This window comes from Sus scrofa, chromosome 8, assembly GCF_054392235.1.
Source record: "Sus scrofa isolate SSC_HxYL_T2T_F1_AM1 chromosome 8, Sscrofa_HxYL_maternal_Yorkshire_Landrace_v2.0, whole genome shotgun sequence".
Taxonomy (NCBI): domain Eukaryota; kingdom Metazoa; phylum Chordata; class Mammalia; order Artiodactyla; family Suidae; genus Sus; species Sus scrofa.
In genome coordinates this window covers 7353539-7372356 of record NC_139390.1, presented here as the reverse complement: position 1 = coordinate 7372356, position 18818 = coordinate 7353539, and the positions used below count along the sequence as shown (strand labels likewise).

The window sequence follows — 18818 nt, the reverse complement described above, 5'->3', positions numbered from 1 at the left end:
GCTGCTCTGACCACAACGGAGGCCGCTGCTCCTTCCACATCTCACATTCTAGAGGGGACATGGGTACATCCCTTGCCTGCAAAGGAGCACCCCCAGGAGGTTGAGGAGGAAGGCAGGGAATATAACAAAATGAGGACTCGGACTATTTAACCTGCAAATACCTGAGTGGAGAATAGCTCTGTTTTCAAACATTAGAGGGCTGTCTTCTCCACGTGTTATCAGATGGTTTTATGGGAGCCCGAAGGATAGAACCGATACCCTTCTCTGAAGTCCTGAAGAATCAGATTTCTGCTCAGGCTGAGAAATACTTTCCCAAAGCACAGCTGCCATAGAAGAGAGTAGATGCTTCTCACTGGAGATTGTCATTGAGTCATCCAGTTACTTTCATTAGCTCCTATTGACTGCCACACACCAAACTAGGAAGATACCTCAAAAAGGAGATGCGTTCCGTGTCTTCCAGGAAGGTACTTTGAATAAGACAAACTTTCTGTGACTGGAAGTAACCAACAATCTCCAAGCCTCAGACATGCAGTTCTTGCTCCTGTGCCATAGAGGAAATCACAGCTATGTTCCTAGGGCTCTGGGTGCCTTCTCATTCTGGAACCAGGATGAAAGAACTGAAGGCAGGAGATAAGCAAGAGTGTTGGTGGGTCCTCAGGATGCCTTTGAAATCTTAAGCTCGGAAGAGGCTGATCTGCTCATATCCCATTGGCTAAAGCAAGTCACATGGCCAATACCAATGTCCATTGACAGAAAATCAGTCTTGCCACCGGGGGGCGCTGTAAGGCACGGCAACACGCAAGTATGTTTAACTCAATGTAGGGAGCCAGGGAGAACACATCATGAAAATAAAATCGTTTACTTCGGCGTCTTCAGAGACAGTCTGTGGGAGTTGAGGGGACAAAATTCGGTGGAAGACTAAGTCTTTAGAAGAAACTTCGAGAATGGAGAAGACTCTTTTCTTCCCCTTTCTTTCTTCCTTTCTTCCTTTCTTTCTTTCCTGCACTCCTAATATGCAGAAGTTTCTGGGCTAGGGATCGAACCCCAGCCACAGCAGGACAACGCTGGATCCTTAACCTGTTGAGCCACCAGAGAACTCCGAGACTGTTTTCTTGACAGTCTTGAGGCAGTCACTCCCAATTTCCAAAATCACTGTGTATTCAAACATAGACTTACTATATAGGATAATACATTTCAGAGTGATTGTTTATAAATTAGTTAGCTCTGGTCTAAGTGAAAAGGTTTTCTTTCCTGGGGAGAAAAGTGAAAAAATAAACTTCCCACTCAGGAAAGAAATTTCCAGAAATTTAAATGAGCTGAGAAATAGCTGAGAAATGACAGTATGAAGAACTAGCTTAATCCAGGAATGAAAGAGAGTGCATCAAGAAAAAAAAAATATATAAGAAGCTGAATTTAATTAAGGGACCTAGAAGGGAGATATTTGTAGTTGTTCTCCGTGAGGAATAATAAACGAAAGATTGTCATTTCGGGTTGTAAAGGCCTAAATTATGGTCCTCTGCACGTGTCCCTCCTCAAAAAAGAGTTTACTTAATCTATTTAGGAAAAAATCTCACAGTTGGAGGGAGCAAAGGCAGGCTGATAACAGTTTGTTTATTCATGTGTTTATAAGAAATTATTAGTGCCCTGCCACCACAAGCAAAGTAATTCCCAATAGAGTAGAAGAGAAAAAAATGTCACTTTTTTCCTAAGTGTGGCTGGTGAACCGAGGGAGGTTGGGTAAGGCAGGGATGGGCCCTTAGCCTAAAATACTTCATTGCACATCCTTTAATTTTTAATACATTTAATTCCTGTATTGGGGGAGGAGGTGTTTTGTTTTTGTTTTTGTTTTTTTAAACCTTCTGGTACAAAATCATTCCGTTAAAACTTTTGGAATCAACGTGCCAAATGCCACCTGCACCATGCAGTAATTTTCAATTAAAAAACTACCTTGTTCTCTTTAGAGGAAGAATTCAGTTTTATTTATTTATTATTATTTCAGGCCCACACCAGCAGTATGTGGAAGTTCCCAGGCTCGGGATCAAATCGGAGCTGCAGCCACTGGCCTATGCCACAGCCACAGCAATGCCAGATCCCTGACCCACTGAGCAAGACCAGGGATCAAATACGCATCCTCCTGGATACCAGTCGGATTCATTTCCGCTGCACTGCAATGGGAACTCCTTAATATTTTAAAAATATCGTGGTGATGGTAATAAAATCACAACTAGCATTTCTCTCTAAAGCCACCACTGGGGCCTTGGGTGGGCACAATTGGGGTGAATATGGTGAGTTCCTATCTTTCTTGACGTGTAAGTTGCTGTTTGCAAGGCAATGTCTGGTAAATAGAAGGTAGAAGCCCTCTTTGGAGTTCTGTGTCTACGAGCTGCTAGTCATGTGAACCTGGCTGATAGCAACACTAACCATTTATTGAGCACTTACTGTGTACTACTTATGGTTCTAAGTTTTACATGTATTAACTCATATAATCCTTACAACAACATCATGAGATGCAGGCATTCTTATTATTGCCCTTTTATAGACAAGAAAACAGAGATACAGGAGTTCCCATTGTGGCTTAGCAGAAATGAAGCCAACTAGTATGCGTGAGGATGTGGGTTTGACTCCTGGCCTTGCTCAGTGGGCTAAGGATCTACATTGCCGTGAGCTGTAGTGTAGGTTCCAGATGCAGCTTGGATCTGGCATTGCTGTGGCTGTGGTGTAGGCTGGCAGCTACTGCACTGAATCAACCCCTAGCCTGGGAACTTCCATACGCTGCAGGTACTGCCCTCAAAAGACAATACAATAACTTTTCCCAAACATATAAAGGTCTTCTACAAAGCAATGACAGCAACAACAGCAACAAAAAAGGCAAAAAATATGAATAGGCACTTCATAAAAGATATCCAAAGAGTCATTAGCCTAGAAAAAAAGTGATCAACTTTATTCATAATCACAGAAGTCCAAATTAAAACCAAGATGACCCCATGCCAGGGAGAGTTCCTGGTAGTAAACAGACTAAGGCTACAAAGTGCTGGAGAAGAAACAGAAAAGCCATGGAAACTCAAACACTACCTGTGCAGAATGAGTCCACCTCCCTTCCTTGGACAATGGTGCGTTTTAACCACTCAAGCTGGACTTTTGCAAGTCCTCTGATGTAGCAATCCCCACTTACAAGAGTGCACCAAAAAAAAAAATCATATATCAGAATATTTACATATGAGAGTTCCCTTGTGGTGTATTGGGTTAAGGATCTTTGTCACTGCAGCATCTCAGGTCATTGTTGTGGTGCAAGTTTGATCCCTGGCCCGGGGAATGTGCACATGCCTTGGGCGTGGCACCCCCTACCCCCCAAAAAAGAATGCTTACGTAGGAATGATTTGGGAAAGTGCAAAACTGGAAGCAATCTGAACACCTCCAATGTAGAACTAACAACCTTGTGATACTCATACATGTAATGTGATCCAGGAGTAGCAATGAACTTCATCTCCAAGCAATGGTGGATGAATTTCATAAGCAATGCTGAAAAAAGGACTGAGTCACAGAAGAATACTGGACAGTGGCATTTAAATAATGTTCCAAGTTGCAAATTTAATCTCTAATATTAAAAGTCAGGAGAGTGGGTGACTTGGGAAAGGAGGGGGGTGATGGGGAAGAGGTGCAGGAGCCTTGCGGAGGCGAGCAAGGACCCCTCCCTACGTCTCCAACCCACTTCCTCTTTTCCTGGCTCAAGAGTTGCGTTGAAAGTTGATTGTTTGAGTATTTGCCCTTCTTTAGACCTCAGGCATCAGATAAGGATTTCTTTATTCACTTTCTATGCAAAAGAAAATATTGAAGTTTACACACCAATTGATCATTTGAAATCAAAAACCTGGCCCCTGCTTGACCCTGTTCCTATGAAATTAGAAATCCAAATATACAAGAACCGTCATGTTTAATAAAGCTAAACATAAACAGCTTTAAATGCCACAGACTTAAAAACACTCCAGTACAACAAATGGGCAATTTCAATTTTGTTTTTTATTTCAGTTCTTATCTACTCAGTCTTAATCCTGGAATTGCTTTTGGGTAGTGGAATTACTGGTTTCATTGGTTTTTACCCCCCTCTTTCTAATTTTCGGTGATTTTCCAAGTTAGCTATAATAAGCAAGTATTACTTTGGAATAAAATAATGGCAAAAGTAAACTTTAAAATTTAGCTTAACCTTTAGTACTGAGATGTGGAAGTTTAAAAGTGACAGGCAGCCCTTGCTCATGTATCACTTGGGGCCTGTAAATGCTTCTTTCCCCTCTGATATTTTCAGTAAACTCAATAGAGAATTTTGGCATTGAAACTCTTCTTTTGAAGCCAAGCCCATAACTCCTGGATGTGGCCCAGACCCCTTACTTTTTTGAAGCCTTCTGTTCCCTGACCAACCACTTGGAAGGAGGGCCCCCTTGATGGCTAAGTTAAAATGATCTTTTTCTCTGAATACATCAAAAAATAATTTTTTTTTTTCGGGCCACACTTGCAGCATGTAGAAGTTCCTGGGTAGGGGTTGAATCAGAGTTTCAGTTGCCAGCTTACACCACAACAATGGATCCTTAACCCACTGAGCGAGGCCAGGGATCAAACCCACATCCTCATGGATATTAGTCAGGTTCTTAATCCACTGAGCCACAGCAGGAACTCCACGTCAAACATTTTAAGGGTTGGTTTATATGCATAGAACACAGTAGTATCCATCTCTTGACTGATTGAATGATTTACTAATTAAGTGGCTCAACATTTGATTCCATGGTTTTGGCTTTCTTTATTCTCTAGTATAACATATAATTACAGAGCTAATGTGAAAATTACGAGAAAAATTTTATAAAACATCACTTAAGGGTGTCATTTCAAGGATTTTTTAAAAAATAACATTATATTTCACCAACTTTAAGATTCTTTTTTTACATTTTAATATTTATGAAATTGGGATTATCTCTCACTTAATGGCATCTTACACCATGGTCAGCCAAACAGCCATTATGAGGCTGATGTCACTGCCTGCTCATGGGTGGACTTGGCTGTTGCTGCAGGCAGCTTCTAAACTGCCTCCCTACCTCCTGGACTTCTTATTTTTCAGTAACTTCATCCCATAGTTTGGGCTGGACCCTAGCAACTTATTTATACCAAATAATGTGACATATGATAAATGTGACAGGATGTCACTTCCGAGGTTAGGTTATATAAAGATTCTGCCTTCCACCTGGGCTGCATTTTTTGCTATCTCACTTGCTCGAAGACGAGGCCCAGTACCCTATGGAGAGGCCATGTGACAAGGCACTGAGAGAGGCTTCAGAATGGCTAACAAGGAACCAGGCCCTCAGGCCAGCAATCTGCAGGGAACTAAATCCTGCCAACAGCCATGGAAGAGAGCTTGGAAGCAGATCCCCCAACACCAAGCCCAGACACGACTGCAGTCTAGGCCAATACCTTGATTTGAACCTGAGCTACTCTGAGCCAGAGGCCCCAGCTTAGCTGTGCTTGGATTCCTGACCCACAGACACTGAAATAATAAATGCGTGTTAAGGTACTAACTTTAGGGTTAATTTGTTATGCAGCAGTATATAACTAATACACCCAACGGCTATCACTTCAACTGAGGTATTAGCATTACTTGAAGGGCATGTGGTGAGTATATTGTTTTATACTATGTTTTCGAAATATACTAAGAATATTCATTGGCTATTTGGATAGTATATATGCAAAGAGAAAAGAATCTGGGCCCTGTGGCATAAACATGACCTTGCAAAGTCAGTGTCCTTATTTGCAGTAATGACCAGGAATTCCCTGTTCTCTTCCAACCAACCACCATGTGTCTATGCGGCTATATTCATTTTTTAGGACTGCCATAACTCAGTACCACACACCGGATGACGTAAACAGCAGAAACTTATTTCCTGGGAGCTCGTGCTGTGGTGCAGTGGGTTAAGGATCCAGCATTGCTGCAGCCATGGTGCAGGGCGCAGCTGCAGCTCAGATTCAATCTCTAGCCCAGGAATTCTGTATGTCTCGGGTGCAGCACAAAAATAAATAAATGAATAAAACCGATTTCTTCATGGTTCTGGAAGCTAGAAGTCTGAGATCTGTGTTGGAAGGTTGATTCTTCTGCAGGCCTCTCTCCTTGGCCTGTGACATCATACGGGGGTCCCTGCCTGCAAGTCTGTGGCTGAGTCCCCTCTTCATATAAAGATGCTAGTTGTATGAGATTAGGGCCCCCTCCAATGAACTCATTTGCATTTAATTCCCTCTGTAAAGATCTATCTCCAAATATCTTCTGAAATCCTAGGCGTTAAGACTTCATTTATTTATTTATTTATTTTTGCCCTTTTTTGTTTGTTTGTTTAAGGCCACACCCATGGCATATGGAGATGCCCAGGCTATATGTTGAATCAGAGCAGTAGTCAGCTGGCTTGCGCCACAACCACAGCAACACCAGACCCAAGAGATGTCTGAGACCTACACCACAGCTCACGGCAATGCCGGATCCTTAACCCACTAAGCAGGGCCAGGGATCGAACTTGTGTCTTCATGGCTACTAGTCAGATTCATTTCCACTGAGGCATGATGGAAACTCCACTGGCAGTTAAGACTTAACATCTGAATTTGAGGACAGACACAATTCGGCTCATAAATAAGATTTTATATATATACATATATATGTGTAGATATACATTAGCTCATTATATATAAAATATATAAGATATATATAATACATAAATTAATATTAACATAACTCATTATGTATATAAAATATTATATTGGCTCATTATATGTATAAAACATATATGTATATATTAGCTCATTGTATATACATATAAAATCTGATAAGTGATAGAAGATAATATACTCACAGGTTCTGGGTATTGGGGTGTCTTTGGGGGCCATGGTGCTGAAAGAGGAAGTGTGGAGAGTTCCCTTCATGCCCGAGCAGGTCACACCTGTGAGTGGAGCAGAGCTGGCAAGCTTAGAGTGATGTGCTCTGCACAAGGAACACCTCCATTCTCACCTATTCAGAGCTAATGGCCCAGTTTGACTTTCCACGGGCTTGGGGCTCTTCTTGTTCCTTCTGCCTCTTCAGTGTCACTTGCCTTTCAAGTGAGTACAAGTCAACTCAGGCAGCATCCAAGCTCTGTTTTTTTTTAATTTTCCTTTATTTTCTTCCTCTCTACTTCTCTCCCCCTTCCTTCTTTCCTTCCTTCCTTTCTTTCTTCCTTCCTTCTTTCCTTCCCTCCTTCCTTTCTTTCTTTCTCTCTTTCTTTCTTTCCTTCTGTCTTGCTCTCTGCCTTTTTAGAGGTGCACCTGCAACATATGTAATTACCCAGGCTAGGGGTTGAATCTGAGCTGCAGCTGCTGGCCAATGCCACAGGCTCAGCAATGCCAAATCCAAGCTGCATCTGGGACCTACACCACAGCTCACACTGCAGCCCAGTGAGTGGGGCCAGGGATCGAACCTGAATCCTCATGGATACTACTTGAGTTCATTATCGCTGAGCCCCAATGGGAACACCATATTTTCACCATTTTAGAGACGAAGAAACTGAGGCTAAGTGACTTGGACAGTGTCACAGAACTCCTACTGCCTAATTGGGTCTAAACCCCAGCAATCTGGTTTTAGAACCCACCTTCTTGGGGTGTATATCTCCTGAATGTTTATTTTGGGGGAGTTCACTTCATGTTCTCTTTCTAAGTATGAATAGGACTTAAAAGGCATAGCCTGTGAACACAATAGACCTAAAATTACCCCAGGAAGCCCACGGCAACAATTAGAGAGCAGGACAGGATATAATGAGTGCTAATTGTGGACAAGGAATAAGTGAATTAGGAACCAGGAAATAAAGGGATCAGGGGAGTTAATCAGTTTGGGGATTTTAAACTGACCACCCTAAGTAGCACCCCTCTTCCTGCTGTGCAATAAAGACCAAGAAAGATGAGCGCTAAATAAGACCTTTATTAAGGAGGGAAGATTATTCGGAGGAGGTAACCACACGAGACCAGGCCAGGCCAGAGCAGACCTCTCTTCCACGGGGCAGGACCCCAGAGAAGAAGCAGAGAAGTCCAGCAGGTTGGAGGCTTCCTGCAGGCAGAGCTGATGGAGCAACTGAAGTTATTTTTCCCAAATTGCTAGCAAATAAGTCCATCTATTTACCTATAAGCGGGCAGAGTGTCCCTGCTAACCAGAACAGCTTCTAGGAAGAGGCGAATCCAGAAAGGCAGTCTGATTTAAATAAGGAACAAGAGCTGCAAAGGGCATTCAATCTTCCAAAGAATGTAGGAGCACATTCTTGATTTTCAGCTCTCAGACGACAGGGGGCCCTGTCTCCAGTTCACACCTCTGTCTCCAGAGCCCACCTGTGCCTGGCACAGAGGACCAGCTAGAAACCTACCCGATGCTGGAAGAAGTGAACCAGTGACCCTGGACACCAGAGCTGAGCACCGAAGCACCCCATGAAATCAAGCTGCCCCAATGTGAGATAAAGGTAGCTGGAAATACATCTTCATAACAGCTGCTATACTTAAGGGCTGATTGTATGTGTGGAGAGAAAAGCAATTACAATGTACACCGAGCTTTTAAGCCTAGTATTCGTTTACTAAATGCCATTGTAACAATATCACAAAAACTGGATTTAAACACCTTATGCATAAATTCCTAGAAATGCAAGTACATTTTCAAGGCATGAAGAGAGTCCCAGGTCTCTTCTTCTTCATTTGGAGATAGGACATAAAAATCCACTGCACTCCACTTTTATAAAGTGAATACACGCAGTTAAGAGAGGACATAGAAAAATGTATCATGAGACAGGAAACACACACACACACACAGAAGGACCTGCTGCTGACCTGGTTCTAAATCCAGCACTGCTCATTATCTGCCCTTCAAGAAGTTACTTCACTTCTCTATGTCCACGTCTAAAATGGGGATAAAAGAAGGTTGTATTCAAATATCCCAGCATTAAGCTTATTGATAACTGGCAAGACTTTTATTCACCTCTACCTACTCCCTTCTTGTTTCCCACACTGTCTGATGGTATTTGCTAACTTCGTATAAGTTAGACATTTTTACATTAGTTTTCAATAAACACTGTTACAAATATATTGAGATATGCCAACTTGAGGGTTTTAAATATAAAGTACTATTTTTTTCATGAGATCTGTTGTCTTAGCTCCAAAGCATCCTATGACATATGACATACCTATTACTCCCATAAAGGAGAAATAAAAAAAAAAGTATATATATATATATATATATATATATATATATATATATATATATATATATATATATATATATATATAGCTTGCTCTTATGAGTGTCATTGCACACGCTTTCATAAGAAAAGCAGAGCCAAAATCCAAAAGCGAACACTAGCATCTTTCAAGACTCTTCTCATAGCTTTGGCTCTATTTTAAATCTGGGATCAAAACAAGGCTTAGAAGGGAGAAGGCAGCCCTGCCGGTTTTCAGGGACGATCAGGCCACACTCTGGGGGCCGTCGGGGGACTCTGGGAGGAGAGAGCAGCGGCTAGAAATAGCATGTGCTGCTTGAAGCTGAGAGTTCAGGGTAGGAGGTAAGCATCTGAGAATCACGGCGCAAATGTTCCTTTGACCTTCCTAATATACAGAGAACCAAGAGCTCGTGACAATTATCAGATTGGATTGTAGTTTTTCTGTTCTGCACCTCTCTGAGCTGCTTGGGGTTAGGGAGTACATTTTATCCTTCTCTATAAATCTGGGCCCAGGTACCTACCGTGGGCTGCTCTGTAGAATGGACCAGTAAATGTTTCCATGGAACAGATAAGGTTGGAGGGAGAGGAAAAGGTACTTTTTTTTTTTTTTCCCTGAAGCGTTTGAACCTCTCAGGATCCTTGAATAAGGCCTAAAAGAGAGAATCTGCAAGACCCGCTCATCAAAGCATCCATCAGCTTTGGTCCCAGCAAACTTGAAATCAAAGAGAGTGCCACAATTTCGCAGGGCCCTGAAGGTTTGCCAGCACTCAGCAGGGTCTAATCATTTGAACAAGGGGACCACTTCAGGCCTGCGATACTGCAATTTTTGCAGCCCTGATGTGTGTAATTTGAGGCCACGTTTGACACAGGATCAGAAATACAAGCAGTATGTTGTCTACAGTGGTTTACCAAACACGGCAAATGGACCATACGGTTTGAGTATGAAATTGTGCTTATCATACACACTTTGCCCAAATCAATTAAGAATTCATCCCCTCAAGAGCATCATTTACACAACCAGCATCACCATGAAGAAGACATAAGCGCCTGAGATACTTTCGGGCCTCTCAAAAGTGTTTTAATTTCTTTTAAAATCAAAAAGGAGTTCCTGCTGTGGTGCAGTGGATTAAGAATCCAACTACTTGGGTTGTTGTGGCGGTGTGGGTTCAGTTCCTGGCCTGGGAACTTTCATATGCCACTGGTGAGGCCATAAAATAAAATACAAAATAAATTAAAATAAAATAAATACAATCAGGGAGTTCCCATTATAGCTTAGTGGTAACGAACCTGACTAGTATCCATGAGGTCACAGGTTCAATTTGGCATTGCCATGAGCTGGGGTGTAGGTCGAAGATGCAGCTTGGATCCTGTGTTGCTATGGTTCTGGTGCAGGCCAGCAGCTGCAGCTCCGATTCCAACGGGGAGCTTCCATATGCTGTGGGTGCAGCCCTCAAAAGACAAAAAATTTAAAAAATAAAAATAAAATAAAATAAAATCAGAAGAGGGCTCAGAAAATAGGTAAAGAAATTGAAAAATCTATTCACTTTTACACCAATGTAATCATGGCTATAATTTAATTTTGGTGAAGGACCGGCCTTGCAAAGGCAAAAGTTAGAACTGAACCCTGTAACCGTATGTGGCGAGATTCCATCTGGTGTCACGCAGGGGATAAAAGTCCTGTTTTCAGAAAAACATCCACTAATCCATTAATCACAGGGGGAGGGATGGTTTTCCCCGAGGACAGACAGAGTGGGGAACTGGGTGGGCTGGTGGGGGAGGCGTGTGAAGGGCGCGTGAACAGGAAGGAACCACAGCCCCACGTGTTTTCTGGATATGGCCCTCGTTTTCTCTCTCACAAGCTGTCTGCTCCAGCTAATTAGCAAACCAAAAGAAAGAGAAACAATTCTAGACCTCAGCACAATCAAATTAGAGGAGTTATTTGAGGATACAGTTTCCACACAAGGGTAATCACGCTTCCTTTTCGTCCAATGAGTGAAACTTTCCTTTTCACATCCAACGCCCGCTGCTCTACCCAAGCAGCTCTGTGGACGGCGGCATTTCACACCTGCTCTCCTCGGTGTCCACAAGGCCGTCTCTATGAAGACAGGAATGCCCAGTGTGCAATTAAACCGTGCCCATCCAGCTTCCCACGCAACAAGGACCTTTTAAAAATACATCAACTTCGGAGATGATTCAGCAGGAAGGGCCATTAGTGCAACCATCTAAATCAAGACTTGGAAAGTTTATTAAAATTGGATTTTTAACCTGATCCCAATTTCCTCTGCTTATAAAGAATCCCACTAGACTCCTTAATATTCATGCTATCAACCTGAAACATTCAAGCAGCCATTAAGGGAAGGAAGGCTGAGGCTGTACAGGGTAGCATTACAGATACCATCAGGCTGAGCCCAGGCAGGGAGAGTAACCATGGATCCTGCACATCATCCGAGGAAACAATCTCTCTCTCTCCCTCTCTCTCTCTCTCCTTCCCATCTCCTGACCGCTCTCTTCCATCATACATTTGAGAGAAAGTAAATTAGCAAGAGATACCAAAATCAAACTTACACCAGGTATTCAGTTACAGAGAGCACTGGACCAGGAGTCTACTGACTGGAAGGGTAGCTGCCGTGGATGGTTCACTTCCCCCTCTGGTGCCCTCCTGACTCCACTCACTCAGGTCATGACTTTAAACTTCTGCGCCTTTGTTTTTTTTGTAAAACATGGAAATCATAGCTCCTCCGAAGGCCAATGCAAGAACCCAAAAAGGTGCAGCTCTTTGGTACAGCACCTGGCGCAAAAGCCTTGCATGGGTCTCGGCTGAAGATATTCCTGCCCCCTGCCCCAACAATACACAGGCCAGTTACTTTTGCTCCCATTTCTCTCCTGCAGACATTATCTTCTGCAGGACACAGTGTCCAACTTCACTGATTCTATTTACAACTTAACTGATGCTAATGAGGTTCGGTAAAGATGGATTGCGGATGTCCATCTTGATTCTCCTTGAGATAAGATTTTTCTGCTTTCCTAGGGCAGTGGCGATGTCTTATCTTTCCATCTCTTCCTCGGCAGGCATGATGGCAAACACACACGCACAAGGTGCTCAGTAAAGACTTTGGCATCTTAAAATATGCGGTGCTAAAAAATCACCTCTTAAAACCCTTTCATTTCCTAGTTGATGACCCTGAGTCAAGGATCTTAGGTCACCCATCTGAGAATGACACTGCCTTTTCTAGTTGACTGCCACTGTGTCTCCTGGGCTCCATTTTTTTTTTTTTTTTCTTTTCTTTTCTTTTCTTTTTACGGCTACACCTGTGGCTTATGCAAGTTCCTGGGCTAGGAGCTGAATCGGGGCTGCAGCTGAGGCCTACACCACAGCCACACCAACACTGGATCTGAGCCTCATCTGTGACCTACACTGCAGCCTGCTGCAATACCAGACCCTTAACCCACTGAGCGAGGCCAGGGATTGAATCCGCATCCTCGTGGACACAATGTCTCATTCTTAACCTGCTGAGGCACAACAGCAACTCCTGGGCTCCGTTCTTCCACTGCCAACTTTGAAATGGAACCATGTCTGACCTACGCCATGACTCCTTCAGGGGAGTTCAGTTTACAAACTATTTTTGAGAGTGTCCAATGTTTCAGACACCATGGAAGGTTCTGGAAGAGATAAGGGAATTCCCCATGTTCAAGGCATTTCTACTCTGGTGGGGAAGACAGATCTCTAAGCAGATATTGTCAGTACAGTGTTTGTGTTGTTGGAACAGAGCTGAGCTCTGGGGATACGGAAAGGGAAACGTGAGTCTGGCCCAGAAGGGGGTCCGAGAAGGCTGTTGAAGAGAAATGACAAATGTTTTGGCGGAGATAGAATGCTAAATAAGAACGCGATAACCAAGGAATACTTTATTTATCTAAGCATGAGAATACTGATCATTGATCAGTGAATGTTACTTAATATAAAAAATAAGAGGAGCTGAAATTCCAGTCCTCCTCTTCTTGCCAGTTACCAGATCTGCTTGGAGTCACCTGGTGCAAGTGAAGCTTGTCACAGAGACTCCAGGCTGGGGCCTGTGGTTCTTATTCCCTTTTAGGATTCCTAGCAGGGAACTAAGCAGATCAGTTAACCTAACTTTGGTTCCTGGGGTGCAAACGGAATCACTGCCAGCCTCCCTTTGCATCTCACAAATGAGTTGTGAAATTCAGACTATGGGCACAAAAGCACTTTGAACTCTTAAGGAAAAGTAATCATGCCAACTTAGAACATCAAAGCTGCTCCCTATTTTGAAGAACTCATGATCTGTGCTGAGCTTAGCTGCTGGTAGGAGCTTAAGGACACCAGTAATTGGCAAGGGGATATCTTAAACTACCATTTGACCCGCGCCACCTCACACATGATTTACGAAGCTTCATAGAATAGGAGGAAAAAGCACTTCTTTTAAAGCTAATGTAAATTTGAATGTTCAGCCTTTTCAAAATGAGGTTTTAAACTGACTTTGTTTTTTCCAGCGTGAGAAATAATTGACCTATATCACTGTATATGTTTAAGGCAGATGGCATGAGAGGTTGATTTACATACACTGTGAAATGATGACCACAACAGGTTCAGCTAATATCTAGCTTCTCATTTAGACTATAAAAAGAAGAAAAGGATAAAGGAAAAAAATATTTTTTGTGATCAGAACTCTTAGGATTTACTCTCTTAACAATTTTCCTTTATACCATACAGCAGTGCTAACCACGCCATGGGGTTGTACAGTGTGTCTCTGCTACTTATTTATCATAAAACCAGGAGTTTGTCCTTTCTTTTTTTTTTTTTTTTGTCTTTCTCCCATTTCTTGGGCCGCTCCGGCGGCATATGGAGGTTCCCAGGCTAGGGGTCTAATTGGAGCTGTAGCCACCGGCCTACACCAGAGCCACACCAACTCCAGATCCGAGCCCTGTCTGCAACCTACACCACAGCTCATGGCAACGCCGGATCCCCAACCCACTGAGCAAGGCCAGGGACCGAACCCGAAACCTCATGGTTCCTAGTCGGATTCCTTAACCACTGCGCCACGAGGGGAACTCCAAGGAGTTTGTCCTTTCTGACCACCTTCCTCCAATCTGACCCTTGGGGCAACCACAAGTCTGATTAAAGTGACTATTTAAAACAGAAATATAGTTTTTTTTTCTTTCACTTTTTTTTGTATTTTTCTTTTCTTCTTTCTTTTTTTTCTTTTTTCCATCTAAAATAGGCACATCAGAGTTCCCGTTGTGCTTCAGCGGGTTAAGAACCCGACTAGCACATGAGGATGTGAGTTCGATCCCTGACAAAGCTCAGGGAGTTAAGGATCCAGCGTTGCCACAAGCTGCAGCATAGGTTACAGAGGAGGTGGCTGTGGCTTAGGCCTGCAGCTGCAGCTCTGATTGGACCCATAGCCTGGGAACTTCTATATGCCACAGGTTTGGCCATAAAAAGGAAAAAAAAAATCATAAAAAAAAAATAAAATAGGTATCTCTGACTCAAAGAAGTTAGCAGGGTCATTAAACCCTCAAAGTTGGAGCACCCCCCCCATCTCAAGAGTAAGGAACCTGACGAGTGTCCATGAGGAGGCACGGTCTATCCCTGGCCTTGCTCAGTGGGTTAAGGATTCTGGGTGGCCTAGAACTGTGGTATAGGTCCCACACTCATGGTTTGGATGTAGTGGCTGTGGTGTAGCCCTGGGAGCTATAACTCCAATTAATTCAATCCCTAGCCTGGTAACTTCCATATGCCCTGGGTGGGTGTGTGGTGCAGCCCTACAAAAAAAAAAAAAAAAAAAAAAAAAAGCTTATTTTCCAAAATAAGACTGGGTCTTGGCTTTCCAGATGCTACTGGCTTATTAGCCAGAAAATGCTGGTCTGTGTTTTGCTTTCTAAAAGGGCAGTGGGCAGCATCACATGACAAAGGGGTCAATTTCCTACAGGATCCTTTATCTAGATGGGAAAGTATTTTTAATCTAAGCAAAGTTAATGAAAGGGTTTTTGTTTGTTTGTTTAATTTAAAGAACAAATTCGAATCCTTCCAAACATTTATCGTTCAATATTTAAAATACGATCGATCTATTGAAATTTCATCTAAAATAAATTGATGTCCACCTGGCTTTCTTTCTTTCTTTTACTTTTTTCCTTTTTTAAGTGTTTGCTGCTCTGCCTTTGAGGGCGACTTGCTTTGGCTAGGGTAGGCAGGCAGCCCAGTTTCTCCAACGAGATTCCAACCCCATACCCCCCCCCCCCCCGAAATCCTAAATCTGAAACAGAGCTGCAGAACGCCTGTTTAGTTCTCACACAAAACTTCCCAGCTGCAGGAACCGGGGCGCGGGGAGGTGAGAGGGAGACTCGCTTCTTTTAGGAGCTGGCCTTTGCAATCCTGGCGCAAGAGCAGAGGCAGAGCTGACTACTCTGCGCTCTCCTGGTGAAACCGCGTACGCTCGCGGACGGGAAACCAAAGAGGGAGGACGTGTTCAAGGGCGACACGGAGCGATGGAGAGCGGGCTCCTCGCGCGGATCCCGGCCAGGGCTGCCTGGCCGCTGGCGTCGGGGCCCAGCGCCGATGCGTGAGGATGGCTCCCCCTGCTTCTTAGGCGGTGCGGGGATCACTGACGCCTAAGGTAGCACCTGCCCAGAAGGAAAGAGGCGCTAACGCACGTGGGAGGGGCGCAGGTCCAGCGGACCTTGAGATGCGGGAAAGTGGAGGAAGACGTGGGCTCCGGGTTCGGACCTACCCTGCCCTAACAAGACAGAGACAGGAGACCGGACATCCCAGGTTTGCTGCGACGGTAGAATCACCCAATCCACAACCCACCCCAGCCTCCCAAGCCGCGCTGGTCCTCTCCCCAACCTCCCCTCCCCACCCCCACTGAAACCCAAGGAACTGCCCTGCCAGGTGGGCGGGACCGACTCATTCAGTACCTGTCGGCGAGAGTCCAGAGTCCTGCCCCGCTGGCGGGAGCTCTGAGTAGCCAGCCCGGCAACGACCCGACCCAACTCCGGGCAGCACCAGGGCGGGCCGGGCAGCAGTGGGCGCTCGCGATCCTCCTCTGCCCAACGCGCACTCCCTCAGGGCCCGGCCTCCTCCGTCCCCTCCTCCTGCTCCTGCTCCTCCTCCCGCTCCTCCCCTCAGCGGGTCTGATCGCCTAGTCTCCAGCCTGCAAAGTCCCCGGCGCGCCGGCAGCCAAGAACCGCCGCCACTGCCACTGCCGGGTCTCAGTGGGTGCCTGCACCGCTGCCTCACCCGCCTGCCCGGGGTTGTCCCAAGGCTTGCTCCGCCGGCCGCTGGTGCTCCAAGGCACTGCCCATGGCCCAGCCCGAGAGGCGACTTCGGGTGCCTGACCGGCTGGATCGTAGCGCCGCTCAGGTGAGTGCGGGGCGGGGGCCGCCAGTCTGGGGAGCAGCCAGACACCGGGCCGTCGAGGTGCCCTGACCTGTCATCCCGCACTTAGGGCAAGCGCAGAGCCCAAGGTGAGTTGAGGCTGGAACAAGTGGAATGGACATAGCGAGAAAAAAAGAAGCGAAGATCAGAGGTTTTCCCATCCTCCTCACCTCCTGCCTTGCCCTCATCTCTGCAAGTCTTCAGGGGCTGGTTTTTACAAGCTGGTATCCAGGTTTCTGACTTAGTGCATCGGTTTTTTTTTTTTTTTTTTTTCTTTCTTCATACCCTCTAGCAGAGTCAGGAGGCTTGCTCCTCCCCAGCGCTCTTCCCTAGGACCGACCGTGCGGGTCAGGAGGAGCGCAAAGCGCGGCGGAGACTGGGTACCACTCTGGCTGGGAACTGGGGCAGTGATACAGTCAGCAAAAAGTCAGTCTGTGGAGGGAGCATCCAGGATGGGGAAGCCTTCTTCTGGCTTGCTTATAAAGTGGAGAAGAGATGAGGCATTTCCCAAGGGTTGGGGAGGCTGGAAGGAGAGAGATCGATGCGACAGAGGACTCAAAGTAGCCTCTTTACCTAATGCCAATTATGCACAGTTCTGATTTTTTAGGTTACTTTTAACCTTTTTTTTCCCCCTATCCCCTGTGACCATTTCTATTTGGAGCACCTTGGGTGGTGACGGCAGAGGGTGAGGGAGGAGGGGCGTTCACCCGCGGTGCGAGCGCGTAGACCCCCTGCTCAGAACCGCGGGCACACTGGAGCAGCCTGGGTCCCCAGGTGCGCTCTCCCAGCTAGGCTGCGGACAGTGCGCTGCTCCCCCTTCTGGCCCCAGCCTGTCCCGGGAGCCGGAGAGCCGCTTCCTGAGCCGGCCAAAAGAAAAAAGAAAAAAAGGGATGGAGAAGCAGCCGTGTGCAAGAGCTGGGATGCACGGCGTGGGGCGTGAAGTGTGCTCTGCTCCGCGGTTGTTCGCCGGCTCGGTGCATCTTCCACCTCATCCCCTTCACCCGGCGGGCGTCCGCGTTGCCTCGCACACCCAGGCCCCTCTCTCGGGAGGGGACATTGCATCCCTGTTCCTCCGCCCAACACTTTGCAAGACCAGTCGTATCCTCGCCTCGCCTTGCGCTAGTCTCGCTCCTCCCCCCAGCGTTGACCGCTAGCTATTTTTATCCACTACTTACACTGAGATGCTTTGGGGGTGATTCTGGGGAGGCAATTCCAAATTTACCGTCTTCTCGCTGCGCTCACAGAAGCAGTCCCCTGCCAGCAGGGAGCAAAGGCGAGGAGCAGCCACGGGATGAAGAGGGAGTGCGCCCGCTCCCCCTCCCGCTGCCAGAGCTCCCTCGAAACCCCGGCACCCTCGGCTCAGATGCTCCGTCGCCGCCCCTCGCTTTGGGAGCAAATCGGCAGAGTCCCTGAGCGCCCGGGCACTGGTACTTGGCTGGGTTTTGCGGCCGCAGCCCGTTTACACTCAGGATCCTTTGAGTCCTTTTCAGGCGTTCTCGCTTTGAGGCCAAATCTTACCTAATTTTGTTGAAATGTAATTACCAACTCCCACTCAAGGGTTAATTTCAGGATTCTCACGTTAAAAAAAAATTTAAAAAAGAAAGGGGAGATAACCCAACTTCTGTCTTCCTACATTTCTAAAGCTCATCTTTTGGGTTCAGAATTATTCTTGCTTCCTGCTTTCTTCGTAACGACTGGGGACGATTTGATTAAGCCTGACCTAGTGAGATTCCAGGAGATGGATGCTTCAACGGCATATCCCCGCGTTACGTTTTGTATTTCCAGTGCTTAGATTTTTTTTTTCCTCCCATAGGATTGCAGAAATAACATATCTAAATGGAGCATTGTGTTACATAAGATTTTCTTCAACGCTAGGCAGAGAAAGATCAGCTTCTCAAGGAGGCTTTCGGGGCTTCAGTGGGTACCTTTAACTCTTGGGCCGAATTTGACTGGGTTGGGCAACTTCGTGACTAAGCACTCTTAAGCCCAAGCAGTTAATTACAGCAGTAGCATCCACTGAGGATCCCTGACTGGGGCATCTTGAGCAGTGTTTCTGGGCTAAGTTACCCAGGCTGAAGCTGCTTGCTGTTCAGTGCATTGTAGCTTTAAGATGGGAGAGTCTGCTTGAGAAACTGGTGAGAAAGTACATACCTTGAACTTGCAGAGGGGATCCGGAAAAG

The 18818-nt window shown here is 45.6% G+C and overlaps 2 protein-coding genes across 13 annotated transcripts in view; one reads left to right on the top strand and one right to left on the bottom strand.

Annotated features, from left to right (window-relative positions):
* The window catches only part of LOC106504584 (uncharacterized), a 63927-nt gene extending 45954 nt beyond the window's left edge, over positions 1–17973 (bottom strand). For 8 of the 12 annotated variants that reach the window (XR_014813617.1, XR_014813619.1, XR_014813622.1 and 5 more), the window contains exons 1-2: positions 16179–16348; positions 10536–10697 (exon numbers count right to left, since the gene is read on the bottom strand). The gene's annotated coding sequence lies outside the window, so the exon portion shown is untranslated. Of the gene's footprint in view, positions 1–6875; positions 6963–10535; positions 10698–16178; positions 16739–17813 lie in introns of those variants that run through there. The other 4 variants (XR_014813616.1, XR_014813621.1, XM_084973846.1 and 1 more) reach the window with 3 other exon arrangements.
* Positions 16421–18818, top strand: part of HS3ST1 (heparan sulfate-glucosamine 3-sulfotransferase 1) — a 33406-nt gene continuing 31008 nt past the window's right edge. The window contains exon 1 of the mRNA XM_021101019.2: positions 16421–16623. The gene's annotated coding sequence lies outside the window, so the exon portion shown is untranslated. The remainder of the gene's footprint in view (positions 16624–18818) is intronic.